Source organism: Panthera tigris, chromosome A1 (assembly GCF_018350195.1).
Source record: "Panthera tigris isolate Pti1 chromosome A1, P.tigris_Pti1_mat1.1, whole genome shotgun sequence".
In the NCBI taxonomy this organism is placed as follows: domain Eukaryota; kingdom Metazoa; phylum Chordata; class Mammalia; order Carnivora; family Felidae; genus Panthera; species Panthera tigris.
In genome coordinates, this window is record NC_056660.1 from 190,243,837 (window position 1) to 190,257,601 (window position 13,765).

General features: G+C 36.2%; 1 protein-coding gene across 1 annotated transcript in view; it reads right to left on the minus strand.

Moving 5' to 3' along the window:
• The window catches only part of SGCD (sarcoglycan delta), a 931,341-nt gene that overhangs the window by 386,017 nt on the left and 531,559 nt on the right, over nucleotides 1–13,765 (minus strand). The window lies entirely within an intron of this gene.

The following is a 13,765-nucleotide window of genomic DNA, read 5'->3' on the forward strand; positions in this document are numbered from 1 at the left end:
TGCCAAGAATCTTTTGGTTACAGCAGTCAGAACTCATTCAAATTAGCATCCGGGAAAAAGAGGGGGTTCCTAAATCATGTAACTCTAATCTTAAGGTGGGTGCAGCACAATAGTTCTAATACAATCAAGGCTCTATTTCCCTCTTCTCTAGGCTTCTCATGGTTTCATTCTTAGTTTTGCTTTACTGGGACATAAAACGTCCACAGGTGATCTCAGTCTTACATGGAAAAATAAAAGATCTTTTCCAGAAAGCATTCTAAGTAACCCAGCTTGAGCCACATGCTTATCCCTGAACAAATCTCTATGGTTGAGGGATGACGTACTCGTGTTGTTCATATTTGGCTCATATGACAATCCCAGAGACTAAAAGGAAGAAATCAGCTCCATATGCACCACATGGACTCAGTAGGCTAATGAGGGAATTGAGAAAAAGTGGAAGGCAGAAAAAAGTCCCATATGCACTATGGATGATAGGGCACCCAAGACATATTCATAATCTTGCCCAGGGAAAGTTCTTTAAGAAGTGTTCTGAAACAACATTTAATTTAAGGATAGAAAAGCATTTACTATTTGTTCTTCCAATCCCTGAGCATTTGAGTTAATCTAATAGCAGGTGATTACAAGAGTAACATTACGCTAGCCGTTCATTTCACAAATAATACCTGATGCAAAATGACACTCACCCAGCTTTGGCCCTTCCAAACAGAACAAATACAGCTCTGCTTTTCATTTGCCAAAGACAACATTATCTGGTTGATTCAGAAGAGACTTTATCTTTGGAGGAAGTCTAGCTCAGTGACAAATCAGTGACCCACAGTTTTGAGAATATCTCCATTGGCCCTTGTGTCTAAATCTGAAATCATTTTCTGTTTTGGAAATTCAAATCTATGCATGGTACAGAATGAAGGTTTCTCAAGCTATGTCAGTACTTTGAGAAGGAATTGACGCACTTGGTAATTAATATGACTAGTAATAAAATTCACTGTAGATATATCTTTTTAAAAGAAATTAATTAAGTACTGTAAAACAAATACTGGTATAGTTACACAAATGGTTCCATGCATTCTTTCCTTTTCAGCACCAAACACTAATCAATTCTCCCCAAATTCTTTTTGGCCAAAATATCTCACTGTATTACTGCTTGCTGAAAGTAAAATTCTTGAAATATCATATTTTTATTTGGAAGTAAAATTTATTGATCAATAAAAATGGGCCAGACTTCACGATAGGCACCCCGTGGTAGGCAGAAATAAATAAGGTCTGTACATGAAAAATGTTAGCACTGCTCATCTTTATTTTGATAGTCCATCAGTACTCAGTGGTACAAAATACAACTGTCTGATGTGGGAATTCCATGCTAATTATTAGCTGCCTGAATCCCTGAATCCTTGAGACCAAAGGCCTCAACACCAACTTCCAGCAACCATACACCAAAAAAAAATAAATAAATAAAAGTTGCCAACAAGAGAAAATGCAATGTTATACATTTCAAATTATTTGATCTTTAGAAGGAATTCATTTAAATATGTGAAAGATACACAGTTGGGCAAACTCACAACTAGCATAGTGTTTGGCATATAATAGTTGCTTAATATATGTTTAGTGTTTTACTAATAATAAACATTGCTAGTAACAAATAAGATTTTGACATTACCAACAAATAAAAGCTGAGGGAGTTCATCACCATTAAACTTGCCTTACGAGAAATGATAATCAGAGTTCAGGTAGAAACAAAACAACATGAAAACATAAATAACAACATGAAAAATCAAAGTATAGAAAGTCACTGATAAAGGAAAACACATAGTCAAATTCCAGAATACTCTAATAATGTAATGGTGGTACATAAATCCTTCTTAACTCTAATTTCAAAGTTAAGAGATAAAAGCATAGAAACAGCTATAGCTACCATCATTTGTTAATGGGTGAATAATATAAAAATGTCAAGTATGAAATCAAAAGCATAAAATGTGGGGGGGGGACAAGTAAAGGCATAGAGTGATTTTGTATGCAATTAAAGTTAAGTAGTTATCAGCTTAAAATATACTGTTATAACTGTAAGATGTTTTATATAAGCTTTGTGTTAACCATAGACAATAAAACCTCTACTAGATACACAAATGATAAAAAGGAATCAAAACATACTACCACACACAAACACACACACACACACACACACACACATCACAAGAGACAGTGAGACAGGAAGAGAAGAACAAAGGAACTACAAAAGAATCAGAAAGCAAAACAAAAAATGGCAATAATAAGTCCTTATCAATAATCATTTTAAATGTACATGAATTAAATTCTCTGATCAGAAGACACAAAGTGGCTGAATAAACAGAAAAAACAAAATGCCACAATATGCTGCCTACAAGAGACACATTTTAGCTTTGAGAAGACATGTACATTGACAGAGAAGGGATTAAAAATAAAAGGTATTCCATGTAAACGGTAACCATAAGACATCAGGAGTGGTTATAGTCACATCAGACAAAATAGACTTTCAGTCAAAATCTGTCACTGTATAATAATAAAGCGGTCTATTAATTATCAGCATTTAACCATTGTAAACATATATGCACCCAACATTGGAGCATCTCAATATATAAAGCTAGTATTAACAGAATTGATGAGAGAAATAGAGAGCAATACAGTAACAGTAGGAAAGCTTCAGTACCCCACTTTCAACAATGAATAAATTATCCAGACAGAAAACCAATAAGAAAACAGTGGTTTCAAATAATGTTATAAATCAAATGGACCCAGTAGACATACACAGAACATTCCAGGCAACAAAATACGTGCTTTGCACATGTGTTCACAGAACATTTTCCAGGATAGATCGTATGTTGGGCCATAAAACTAGTCTTAACAAATTTAAGAAGATTAAATTCATATCAAGCATTTTTTCTGACCACAGTGGCATAAAATTAGAAATCAGTAACAGGGCAAAAGCTGAAAAACTCACAAATATGTAGAAACTATACCACACACTCCTGAGCAACAAATCGGTCAAGGAAGAATTCACAAGGAAAACCATAAAAGTATCTCGAGGCGGACAAACATGGAAACACAATGTACTGAAAATGATGGGATGCAGCAAAGTGGTTTTAAGAGGAATGTTTACAATGCTAAACATCTACACTAGGGGGAAAACATCTTTAACAACCTAACTTGACATATAAGACGACGAGAAAAAGAACAAACTAAGCCCAAAGTTAACAGAAGACAAGGAATAACAAAGAATAGAATACAAACAAATGAAAGAAAGACCAGAAAAACATGAGAAAAGAACAATGAAATGAAGAGTTGTGGTTTTTCTTTTAAAGATAAAACTGAGAAACCTTGGGCTAGACTAATACAGAAGACTCAAATAAATAAAATTATAAATCAAAGAGAAGATATTACAACTGATCCCACAGAAATACAAAGGATAAGACACTATCTTGACAAATTATCCATGGATAAATTTGGCAACCTAGAAGAAAATGGATAAATTCCAAAAAACATAGAACTTACCCAGACTGAATCATAAAGAAAGTGAAAATCAAAACAGATAATTATTAGTAAGAAGACTGAAGTAGTAATCAAAAACCTCAAACAAAAGGCCAGAACCAGACGGTTTCATGGGAAAATTATACCAAAAATTAAAAAAAAAAAAGGAATACCAATCCTTCTCAAACTCTTCCAAAACTTTAAAGAAGAGGAAGCACTTCCAAATGTATTTAACAAGGCCAGCACTACTCTCAAACCAAAGCCAGATAAGGCCACTGTAAAAAAAGAAACAGGCCCAAATCCCTGATAAATACAGTTACAAAAAATCTTCAACAAAATATTAGCCAACTGAGGGGTGCCTGGGTGGCTCAGTCGGTTAAGCATCCGACTTCAGCTCAGGTCACGATCTCGTGGTTCGTGAGTTCGAGCCCCGCGTCGGGCTCTGGGCTGATGGCTCAGAGCCTGGAGCCTGCTTCCGATTCTGTGTCTCCCTCTCTCTTTGCCCCTCCCCCGTTCATGCTCTGTCTCTCTCTGTCCCAAAAATAAATAAACGTTAAAAAAATTAAAAAAAAATATTAGCCAACTGAACCTAACAGCACGTTAAAAGGACCATACATTATGATCAAGTGGGATTCATCCCTGGGATGCAAGAATGGTTCATCAGAGTAAATTAATGAAAATGACACACCACGTTAACAGAATAGAAAATTAAAATGTTATCTCAATAAACACAGAAAAACACTTGATAAAAAATCAATATGTTTTCATGATAAGAAGTCAACAATAGAACCACCCTATGACCTATCAACTGCACTACTTAGTATTTATCCAAAGGACACAAAAATGCTGATTTGAAGGGGCACATGCACCACCATGTTTATAGCAGCACCATCAACAATAGCCAAATTATTGAAAGAGCCCAAATGTCCATCAAATGACAAATGGATAAAGAAGATGTGGTACATATATACAATAGAATATTACTCGGCAGTCAAAAAGAGTGAAATCTTGACATTTGCCACAATGTGAATACAACTGAGTGCTAAGAAATGCTAAGAAAAATGCTAAGAAAAATGCTAAGAAATGCTAAGAAAAATAAGTCAGGCAGAGAAAGACAAATATCATAAGATTTATATACATATATATATACATATATATATACATATATGTGTGTGTGTGTGTGTGTGTATACACACACACACACATATATACACACACACACAATGGGATATTATTCAACAGTCAAAAAGAATGAAATCTTGCCATTTCCAACAATGTGGATGGAACTAGAGTGTATTATGGTAAGCAAATCAAGTCAGAGAAAGATAATATCATATGATTTCACTCATATGCAGAATTTAAGAAACAAAACAGATGAACAAAAGAGGAAGAGAAGGAAAAATAAAGAGAGAGGGAGGCAAACCGTAAGAGACTCCTAAATAAAGAGAACAAACTGAGAGTTGCTGGAGGGTGTTGGATGGGTGGATGGGCTAAATGGGTGATGGGGATTAAAGAGGGCACTTGTTGGGATGAATACTCTGTGTTATATATAAGTGAGAAATCACTAAATACTACTCCTGAAAAAAAAAATATATCACATTGGCCAAAAAAAAAGAAAAGAAAGAAAGAAAAAAGTATAAAAGCAACGTACCTCCACTTAATAAAGCCACACAGGACAATCCCATAGCCAACATCATGTTCCACAGTGAAAAACTGAAAGCTTTCCCTTTAAAATTAGGAATAAGACAAGGGTGCCCAACTAGAGGGAAGAGAATGGGGGGATGGGCAAAAAGGGTGAAGGGAAGTGTGAAATACAGGCTTCCAGTTATGGAATAAAGAAGGCATGGGGATAAAAGGTATAGCATAGGGAAAATAGTTAATGGTATTGCAATAGTCTTTCATGGTGACACGTGGTACCTCAGCATAATACTGAGTTGTTGCATCACTATGTTGTACACTTGAAACTAATGTGACATCGTGTGTCGACTATACTCAATAAAATATATCAGAGGACTCACCCACCCCCCCCCAAAAAAAAACACAAGGCAAAAGTGTCCACTCCTAATAAACTACTGAAAGTCCTAACCACAGCAATTAGGTAAGAAAAAGAAATAAAGGTCATCCAAATTGGAAAGGAAGAAACTAAACTGCCTTGTTGCAGATGATATGATTTTATATAAATGGTTTTGTAACCCTAAAGATTGTAACAAAATATTGTTATAATTAATCAATTCAGGGAAGTTGCAAAGTTGCAAAAATACACAAAAATCAGTTGTATTTATATACTAACAACAAATGATCAAAAATTAAGAAAATGATCAAAAATTAAGAAAATAATCCCATTTACCTTATCATCAAAAAGAATGAAATGCTTAGAAACAAATTTCAGGAAAGGAAAGATTTTTGCACTGAAAAATATAAAGCACTGATGAAAGAAACTGAAGAAGATATAAAAATAAATGGAAAGATCTAATTTATAGTTTTTAAAAATTAATATTGTTAAAATGTTCACACTACCCAAAGCAAACTAATGATTCAATGTAATCCCTATCAAAATTCCAATGATTTTTTTTTACAGAAATAGAACAAACAATACTAAAGTTTGTACAGAACCACATAAGACCCTGAAAAACCAAAGCATTGTCAAACAGAAGGACAAAGCTGAAGGTATCACACTTCCTGATTTCATACTATAGAGTTATAGTAATCAAAATTGTGTGGTACTGGAATAAAAACAGATGCACAGACCAATGCAACAGAAGAAAGCACAGAAATAAACCTACACATATGCAGTCAATTTATCATCTCAAAGGGTGCCAAGAATACACGATGGGGTAAGGATAATCTCTTAAATAAATTGTCCTGAAAAAACTGGATATCCACGTGCAGAATGGAGTTGAACTCAAACCTGGGTCTAAACAAAAATTAACTCAAAATGGATTAAAGACTTAATCATTTCACAATGTATAGATATATCAAACATCATGTTTTATACTTTATGTATATGTAATATTTCTTTGTCAATTATATCTCACTAAAGCTGGAAAAAAATAAAGCACAAACCAGATCAACAGAATAAAAAATATTCTGGTGCCATTTTTGCAGATTGCAGGCAAGAGAATTTTACGTAATTTTTAAAGCCCACAAATTGTGAGCTGTAGCATATTCTGATCTAGAAGGAGATGGATGGTCAGTCCAATTTTTTCATTACTTACATGAAAAACTAAGACCTGAAATGACATGGCGAGAGTCACGTAGACAGATAATGTAGGAGCTGACAGAAGACTCACAATTTCTGATACCTATGTTGCCTCCTAGGGCCAATAAATGTGGTTCTAGGACATGATTTACTGTACCACTTCTTTACTCTCTTGGGTAATTTCCGCTGGGAATCAATTCCTAAGACACAGTTTATGCACCAAGTTGCACTGCTTGGTTACCTACTTTTCTCCTTACCTCCTCTTATGCAATCTGGAGATCCTTCTAAGGATTTCTAAGTATTATGTTAATAAAACTAAATGGAAATAGATAAGGCTGTTTGAAAAATTAACACATAAGTCCAAAGATAGAATGTTATCTTTCGAAGTTAAATGCAGGCAAAACATTGTCTTGTATACCTCCAACCTTGCCCTTAACAGAGCAAGGGCTCATTAACTATCCATGGAAATGGATGGAAGTAAAACACATTTGTAGTTTCAGTAGATTGCAGGGTTCAATGACAAGGTGGCTTTCCCCAAGTCTTCCATTTTGATCAACTTTAACAGTCTTTTAATACCTTGAGCCTCATCTCTAGTGATTAGCAGAAACTATTAGAAACAATAGACTGGGCCAATCTGGCTGAGCTGCATTACTATCCTATCTTAAGAGGTTAGCATGGAGTGTCGATGTAACAGGTTTGTAGAAATAAACTTTATGTAAAATGTACTTAGTGGCTGTACCCTGTATGCCTTGTATCTCACTTCCCAATCTGGGAAGCAGCAAGAGGCAAAAACACTAAATGGATGAAAATATAAACGCACAAGTCAGCATGAAAACACAAATTGGCTACCTGACCAGCATATTCACCTCTCACTATACTGTGTTGGCATATCTAATGAAAGAATGTAGTGTTCAAAAGGCCATCCATGAATGCACAGAAGAAAGGAGGGTCACAAAAGGGAAAAAGGAGACAGAGTTCATTCAAACACTAAATACAGGAGTCTTAGTTCAATGGAATCTACTCTCATTTGAGGAGTGGCTGTTCTGTGCCAGGCTTTGCAGATATGACAGATATAAGGCAGATGGGGTCCTTACCCTCAAGGCTTTACACGTTTTGTTGGGAGAACTTTGTCGTCTGGGACCACTGACAAGACTGCCTCTGTTGGGCTGACCTAGTCTGCTGCCACTAAAGAATCCTTGCTACCTAACTTGTTTTGATTTCCATTATATTAATTATCATAATTATCTTTCTCATTATGTTCCCTTTTTAAGTAGACCTTTCCAAAGGGAGTGAAGATGTAGCTCTCTTGATCCATGCAACACTTATTTTTCATTGTAAATTTACAAAGTGATATTTTTAATGTAGACATCAATCTCATGAGGTTGGTTAGAGGGAGTCTGCAATTGAGAGATAAAGCCTCTCTTGCTGAGCTGATAGAATCAGCTTCCTAAGGCTGAAGTTATGAAAGACATTCTGTGAAGACTCTAAGGAAAAGATCTGCCCATCAATAATCACCATAGCATCTACAAATTTCCAGACCTGAGATGAAGAATAATGAATTGGCCAAGGTTTGTATTTATAGTTAGAGAAATGGGTCAATTCTTTAACCACTCCATTTAACATGTTGATAAGAGATCATGGGAAGTGAGCCACTTCATTTAATCCTCTCTTGCTGAGATATTATCGTACATCGATATTTTATTTCCAAGAAACACTTAAAGATTCTATTGTTAGATGAGCGACAGCAGCAACGAGGCTCAATGTGAAAGGTGAAGTCAAACTTCCTGAGTTTGTAAGGATATAATTAATATCAATAAAAATCTCCACTGTTTAGGAACTTAAGTCAAAGTATAAAACATGTCTACATTGAATAAATGCATTTGAGGTTCTAAACAGATTTTAGGTGAGGAGTCTATTGACTTGGGAACTGTAGTCTTTTAGTTTTAATACCATGAATTTCAAAGTATTCTTTACAGCTAGGTATGAAAAATTGGTTAAGGGGAAAACTTTGTACTTGCCACCATGCTTATGATTTTCTGGAGTTAGAAACTGTTTGCCCTGGCATGGAATTTGACAGACCTGGCTTATTATACTGATGCTGGTACTCTAAGCCAGGAGGAGATGGTAAGCTACACAAACTCTCTTATCCTTCAGTCCTCACGTGTAAAGTCGGAATGGGAGCAGCTATCTCATGAGATTGTACGAGGGTTTAATAAAATAGTACTAGTAAAAGTGGCTTGAACATACACAGCAATAACTAACACGCACTGAGTGCTTACCATGCTTCAGCTTAGTAAATGCGCAAATATTAGCAGATATTGCTAAATTCTGCACGTGTTTTTTTTTTTTCTTTTTAGCCATCCCCTTACTTGGAATTTAAATACATTCAGGACACAGGTATGCTTTATTATAGGATTATTTACAACAGCCAAACTATGGAAGCAGCCCAAGTATCCATCTATTGATGAATGGATAAAAAATTGGCACCCGTGTGCACGTGTGCGCGCGCGCGTGTGCACGCGCACACACACACACACACACACACACACACACACACACACACACTGGAATGTTACTCAACCATAAAAAAATAATGAAATCTTGCCATTTGCAACAACATAGATAGAGCTAAAGAGTATAATGCTAAGTGAAATAAGTCAATCAGAGAAAGACAAATACCATATGATTTCACTCATGTGGAATTTAAGTAGTGAAACAAATGAACAAAGAAAGAGAGAGAGAGAGAGAGAGAGAGAAAGAGAGAAACCAAGAAACAGAGGGTCAGTGGGTGAAACAGGTGATGGGGATTAAGAGTACACTTTTCATGATGAGGACTAAGATATAGCATTTTTGCATCACTGTATTGTACAACTGAAGCTAATATAATGCTGTATGTTAACAATACTAGAATTAAAGTAAAAACAACAACAACAACAACAAAAACCATGCATTCTTTAATCTTTAGACACTCACTGTTAGTCTCATTTGTAATATAAATAGTTCAAAGCTTCTCATTTCTCTTAGGATACAATGTGAACTTCCTAACACAGATTACAAGGCGTTGGACGACATGGACCTGGAACCTCCTATAGGACATCCAGGAAACAGCTTATAGGGTTCCTCTGTTTCTTCTCCTCTTCATGTACTCCGCCAAACCTTAAGTCCTCTGTTGTGTGCTCCACAACATTCTTTAAATTTTCCTGTCATACTACATGCCCTTCTTTATTGTTATTGTCTGAATGTTCAACTACATTGTCAGCTCTTAAGGGTACACACTATGTCTGTCCCATTCATCAGTTATCACAAAAGCCATCAACAGGGCCTGGGCCAGAGTAGATACTATAGTAATTGCTGGATGAAGGTAGAAGGGAGGATATGAAAATTGTACCCGGAAAGGTGATAGTGACAGAGACAGTACTAGTGTATTGGAGAACTTAATACAAAATAACATTTATGATAGAGTTAATAATTTTTATTCATAAAGCTTAATCTTAAAATGTTTATTTATTCTAGAAGGCAGCTATGCTAACCACTCTACCACCAATGCTCCCTAAATGTTGATTTACTCTGTGTTCTGTCTAAATACCTCAAGTGCTTATTGACCACTGAAATTTCCACCTAACTTTATTCTCTGGCTCAGTCTTTGTAGACTTTCAAAAATAAAGGTTTTAAACTGCTACATTAATTAATATCCTGAACATTATATCCTTGAAGTTCAATTGGAATAAACTCATCACCAACAGAGTAACCTTCCTCTAGATTTATACTTTTATGTTTAATTACTTTTAAATGTTTGACTAAATTGGCTTTTCCCTGAAAACTCTTTATTGTACTTACTTAGGAGGAAACTGAGGCATCTCATCACAAACTCAATGATCACAGGCTTGCCATTTCAGAAGAATTTCAGGAACTGTTAGCCAAGATTTCCATGATGTATGGAAAGACAATGTTAGAACAGATACCTAACTATTTAGTAGAAAAAAAAATCAGGATTCTATAGCTTGTGCAGCATTTCTTATGCACATTTTCACTGAAGCTAAGTCAAACAGCCTTCATAAATTCAAGAATGAGTTGTATGAACAGAGAAAAGATAAATTGGAATGTGGAGTCTGCACTGAGGAATGGAAATCTATCCCTGAGAAGTTACTCAATGAAGACAGCAACTACCTTAACAGTCCCTGCTCCCAACCCCACAATGTTAAGTACCAACTGCATAAGCCACTGAAACAACAACATCCTTCAGCCCTTCCTACTCAGAGAGCTTCACCCCCTCAAACCCGATTTCTACAGCAATTCTGAGGCACTTGGCTTTATTTCAGGAAACCTGACCTTAGAGGACATTATGTTTTGTAACCAGAATTGGATAAGATGCACAGACTCTTTTTATTAACATAATATTTACATATAATCCTAGCAGCCAAGATTTATTGAGTGCCCACTGTGTGCCAGATGCTTTAATTATAGTTTCTGTCTTCATCTCACAAAAACCCTGTGTAGTTAGTCTGATCTCAGGGTTTGGCAGACTTTCTCTGTAAAAGGCCAGATAGTGAATATGTTAGGCTTTGCAGGCTGCACAGTCTGTTGCAATTTTGCAGCTTGGCAGTTATGGCAAGAAAGCAGCCATAGATATGCATAAATGAGTGGGTGTGTCTCATTCTCATAAAACTTTTTATGAACACCAAATTTTGAATTTCATACAGTTTTTCTTTTTTTTATACGTCAAAACTTTTTTCTTGTTTCACTTATTAAAAAAAAAAGCAAGCCATTCTTAGCTCATGAACCTTGTAAAAACACGTGGCAGGCCAGATTTGTCTCAGGGAGGGCCGTAGTTTGCCAACTTCTGCATTATCTAAATATTGGGGCAGAGGATTAAAGCTCAGAGAGACAGTTACTAATAAGAAGCAGAGAGGGGCGCCTGGATGGCTCAGTCGGTTAAGCGGCTGACTTCAGCTCAGGTCATGATCTCGCGGTCTGTGAGTTCGAGCCCCGCGTCGGGCTCTGTGCTGACAGCTCAGAGCCTGGAGCCTGTTTCGGATTCTGTGTCTCCCTCTCTCTCTGACCCTCCCCCATTCATGCTCTGTCTCTCTCTGTCTCAAAAATAAATAAATGTTTAAAAAAAAAAAAAAAAAAGAAGAAGCAGAGAGGGGCACCTGGGTGGCTCAGTCAGCTAAGTGTCTGGCTCTTGATTTTGGCTCAAGTCATGATCTAGGGTCCCGGGATCCAGCCTTACATCGGGCTCCGTGCTCGGAGTGGAGCCTGCTTAAGAGTCTCTCTCCCTCTCCCCTTCCCCATTTGTGCTCTCTCTCTCTCTCTCTCTCTCAAAATAAATAAACTTAAAAAAAATTAAGTGGAGATAATTCTGACTGGATGGTTCCTTCTCCTTTTGGTTTATGTGCTTCTGTCTGTATTATGGCTCATATTTAATGGAAAGGCTAAAATCTTCCTCTAGCCAAGATCTTAACATGACTGACAAGTAAGTAGATTATGACTGAGTTGATAGCTTTCTTCTTCAAGTAACAATGAATTCAACCACAGACCATTCTCTTCAGTGGAGCTTTTCATCTCATTTGGAAAGCAAGTGGTTCTGGCAAATCAAACCTAATAAATTATGCTTGTAGTTACTCGTTGGTCCTTACCATAAAAACAAGTTAGCTTCCCTATTGCTCTGTATTTTATTTATATGTTCTCCAATTGGTAAGCAACATTTTGGTTAAAAACTCAAGAGACTATTAGAACCAAGTTCTTGAGAAAAGGAGGAAAATAAAGTAAGAAAGAAAAAGTGTGGGAAATCAAGTATAAATTAGATTCTATTTAATATTCCTTTTAAATGTGTCTCTTAAAATTCAAGAGCAGTATCTTTCCAGCTTCCAAGACAAATCAGGAACTTCAAGCACCATGAATCAACAACCAACCATTATTTGTGGAAGGGCTACGACATCAGGCAACACATTCCCAAGCAAGAGAATAAGAGGGAAGGTGGAGGGGGAGAAGGAGAGAAGAAGGAAGGAATGTTTCAGCCATGAGAAGTAAAGAGAGATACATATGGACCTGGTACACATCGCTAAAATGAGATGAGGGAGGGAAGAAAGTGTAGAAGTTGACAACAAAACTGGATTGGGAGAGAGGAGCTCTCAAGGGCTTTGTAAAGAAACTGAGCTTGTAGAACAGCTTTGTACAGAAATTTCAACTAGGTATGGTGACAAGTGTCTACTGTACTTATTGTGGTGGTCATTTCTCAATGTACATGAATATCAAATCATCATACTGTGCACCTGAAACTAATATCATGTTACATGTCAATTATACCTCAAACGAAAAAAAAAAAAAAAAAAGAAAGAAAAAGAAATTAAACTTGGGATTAAAGAAAAAAAGAGTAGTCCCCTAACCAGTATCTATGGGAAATGAGAGCTTAGACAATTCTCTTATAAGGCTAGTTAAATTGGCAGAGAAATAAGATAAATCTAATTCCAGTTATTTTTTTTAAAGCTCTGAGTTGCTACCTGCACTGTCTTAAGTGCTTTTCATGTAGAATTTTAATCTTTAGACAACTTTACAAGTTAGGTGCTGGAATTGCCTCCATTTTATAAGTGAGGGAACTGAGGTACAGAGAAGTTAAGTAACTGCCCCCAAATCACCCAGTGGGTAAGAGATAAAGATGGGATTAACTCAGGCCTGCCTGATGACAAAGTCCGCATTCTTAATTGCTATGCTCAACTGCTTCTCATTCCTATTAATGAATATGAAATTGAAGTAGAGTGATGTCACGATTTAATATTTTATATGAGTAATGGACTAATATAATTTTAATAGCTCTTTGTAATTTATAAAATGCATTCACACACACAATGTTTCACTAGAGTTCCACAATATCCCTGTGTGGTAATTTAGGATTATCTTCTTCTAAGTGTATCAGTGAGGAAATTTATGCACAAAGAAGTGACCTGTTCAAGGTCACAGGGCTGGAAAATACTGGTGTGGTAGAAGGCAAAGAGCTGGCTCTATCTATGTATCTGGGAACTCTGACTCTGCCACCCACGGAATCAACATCTTTGGGCAAACATACCCTTT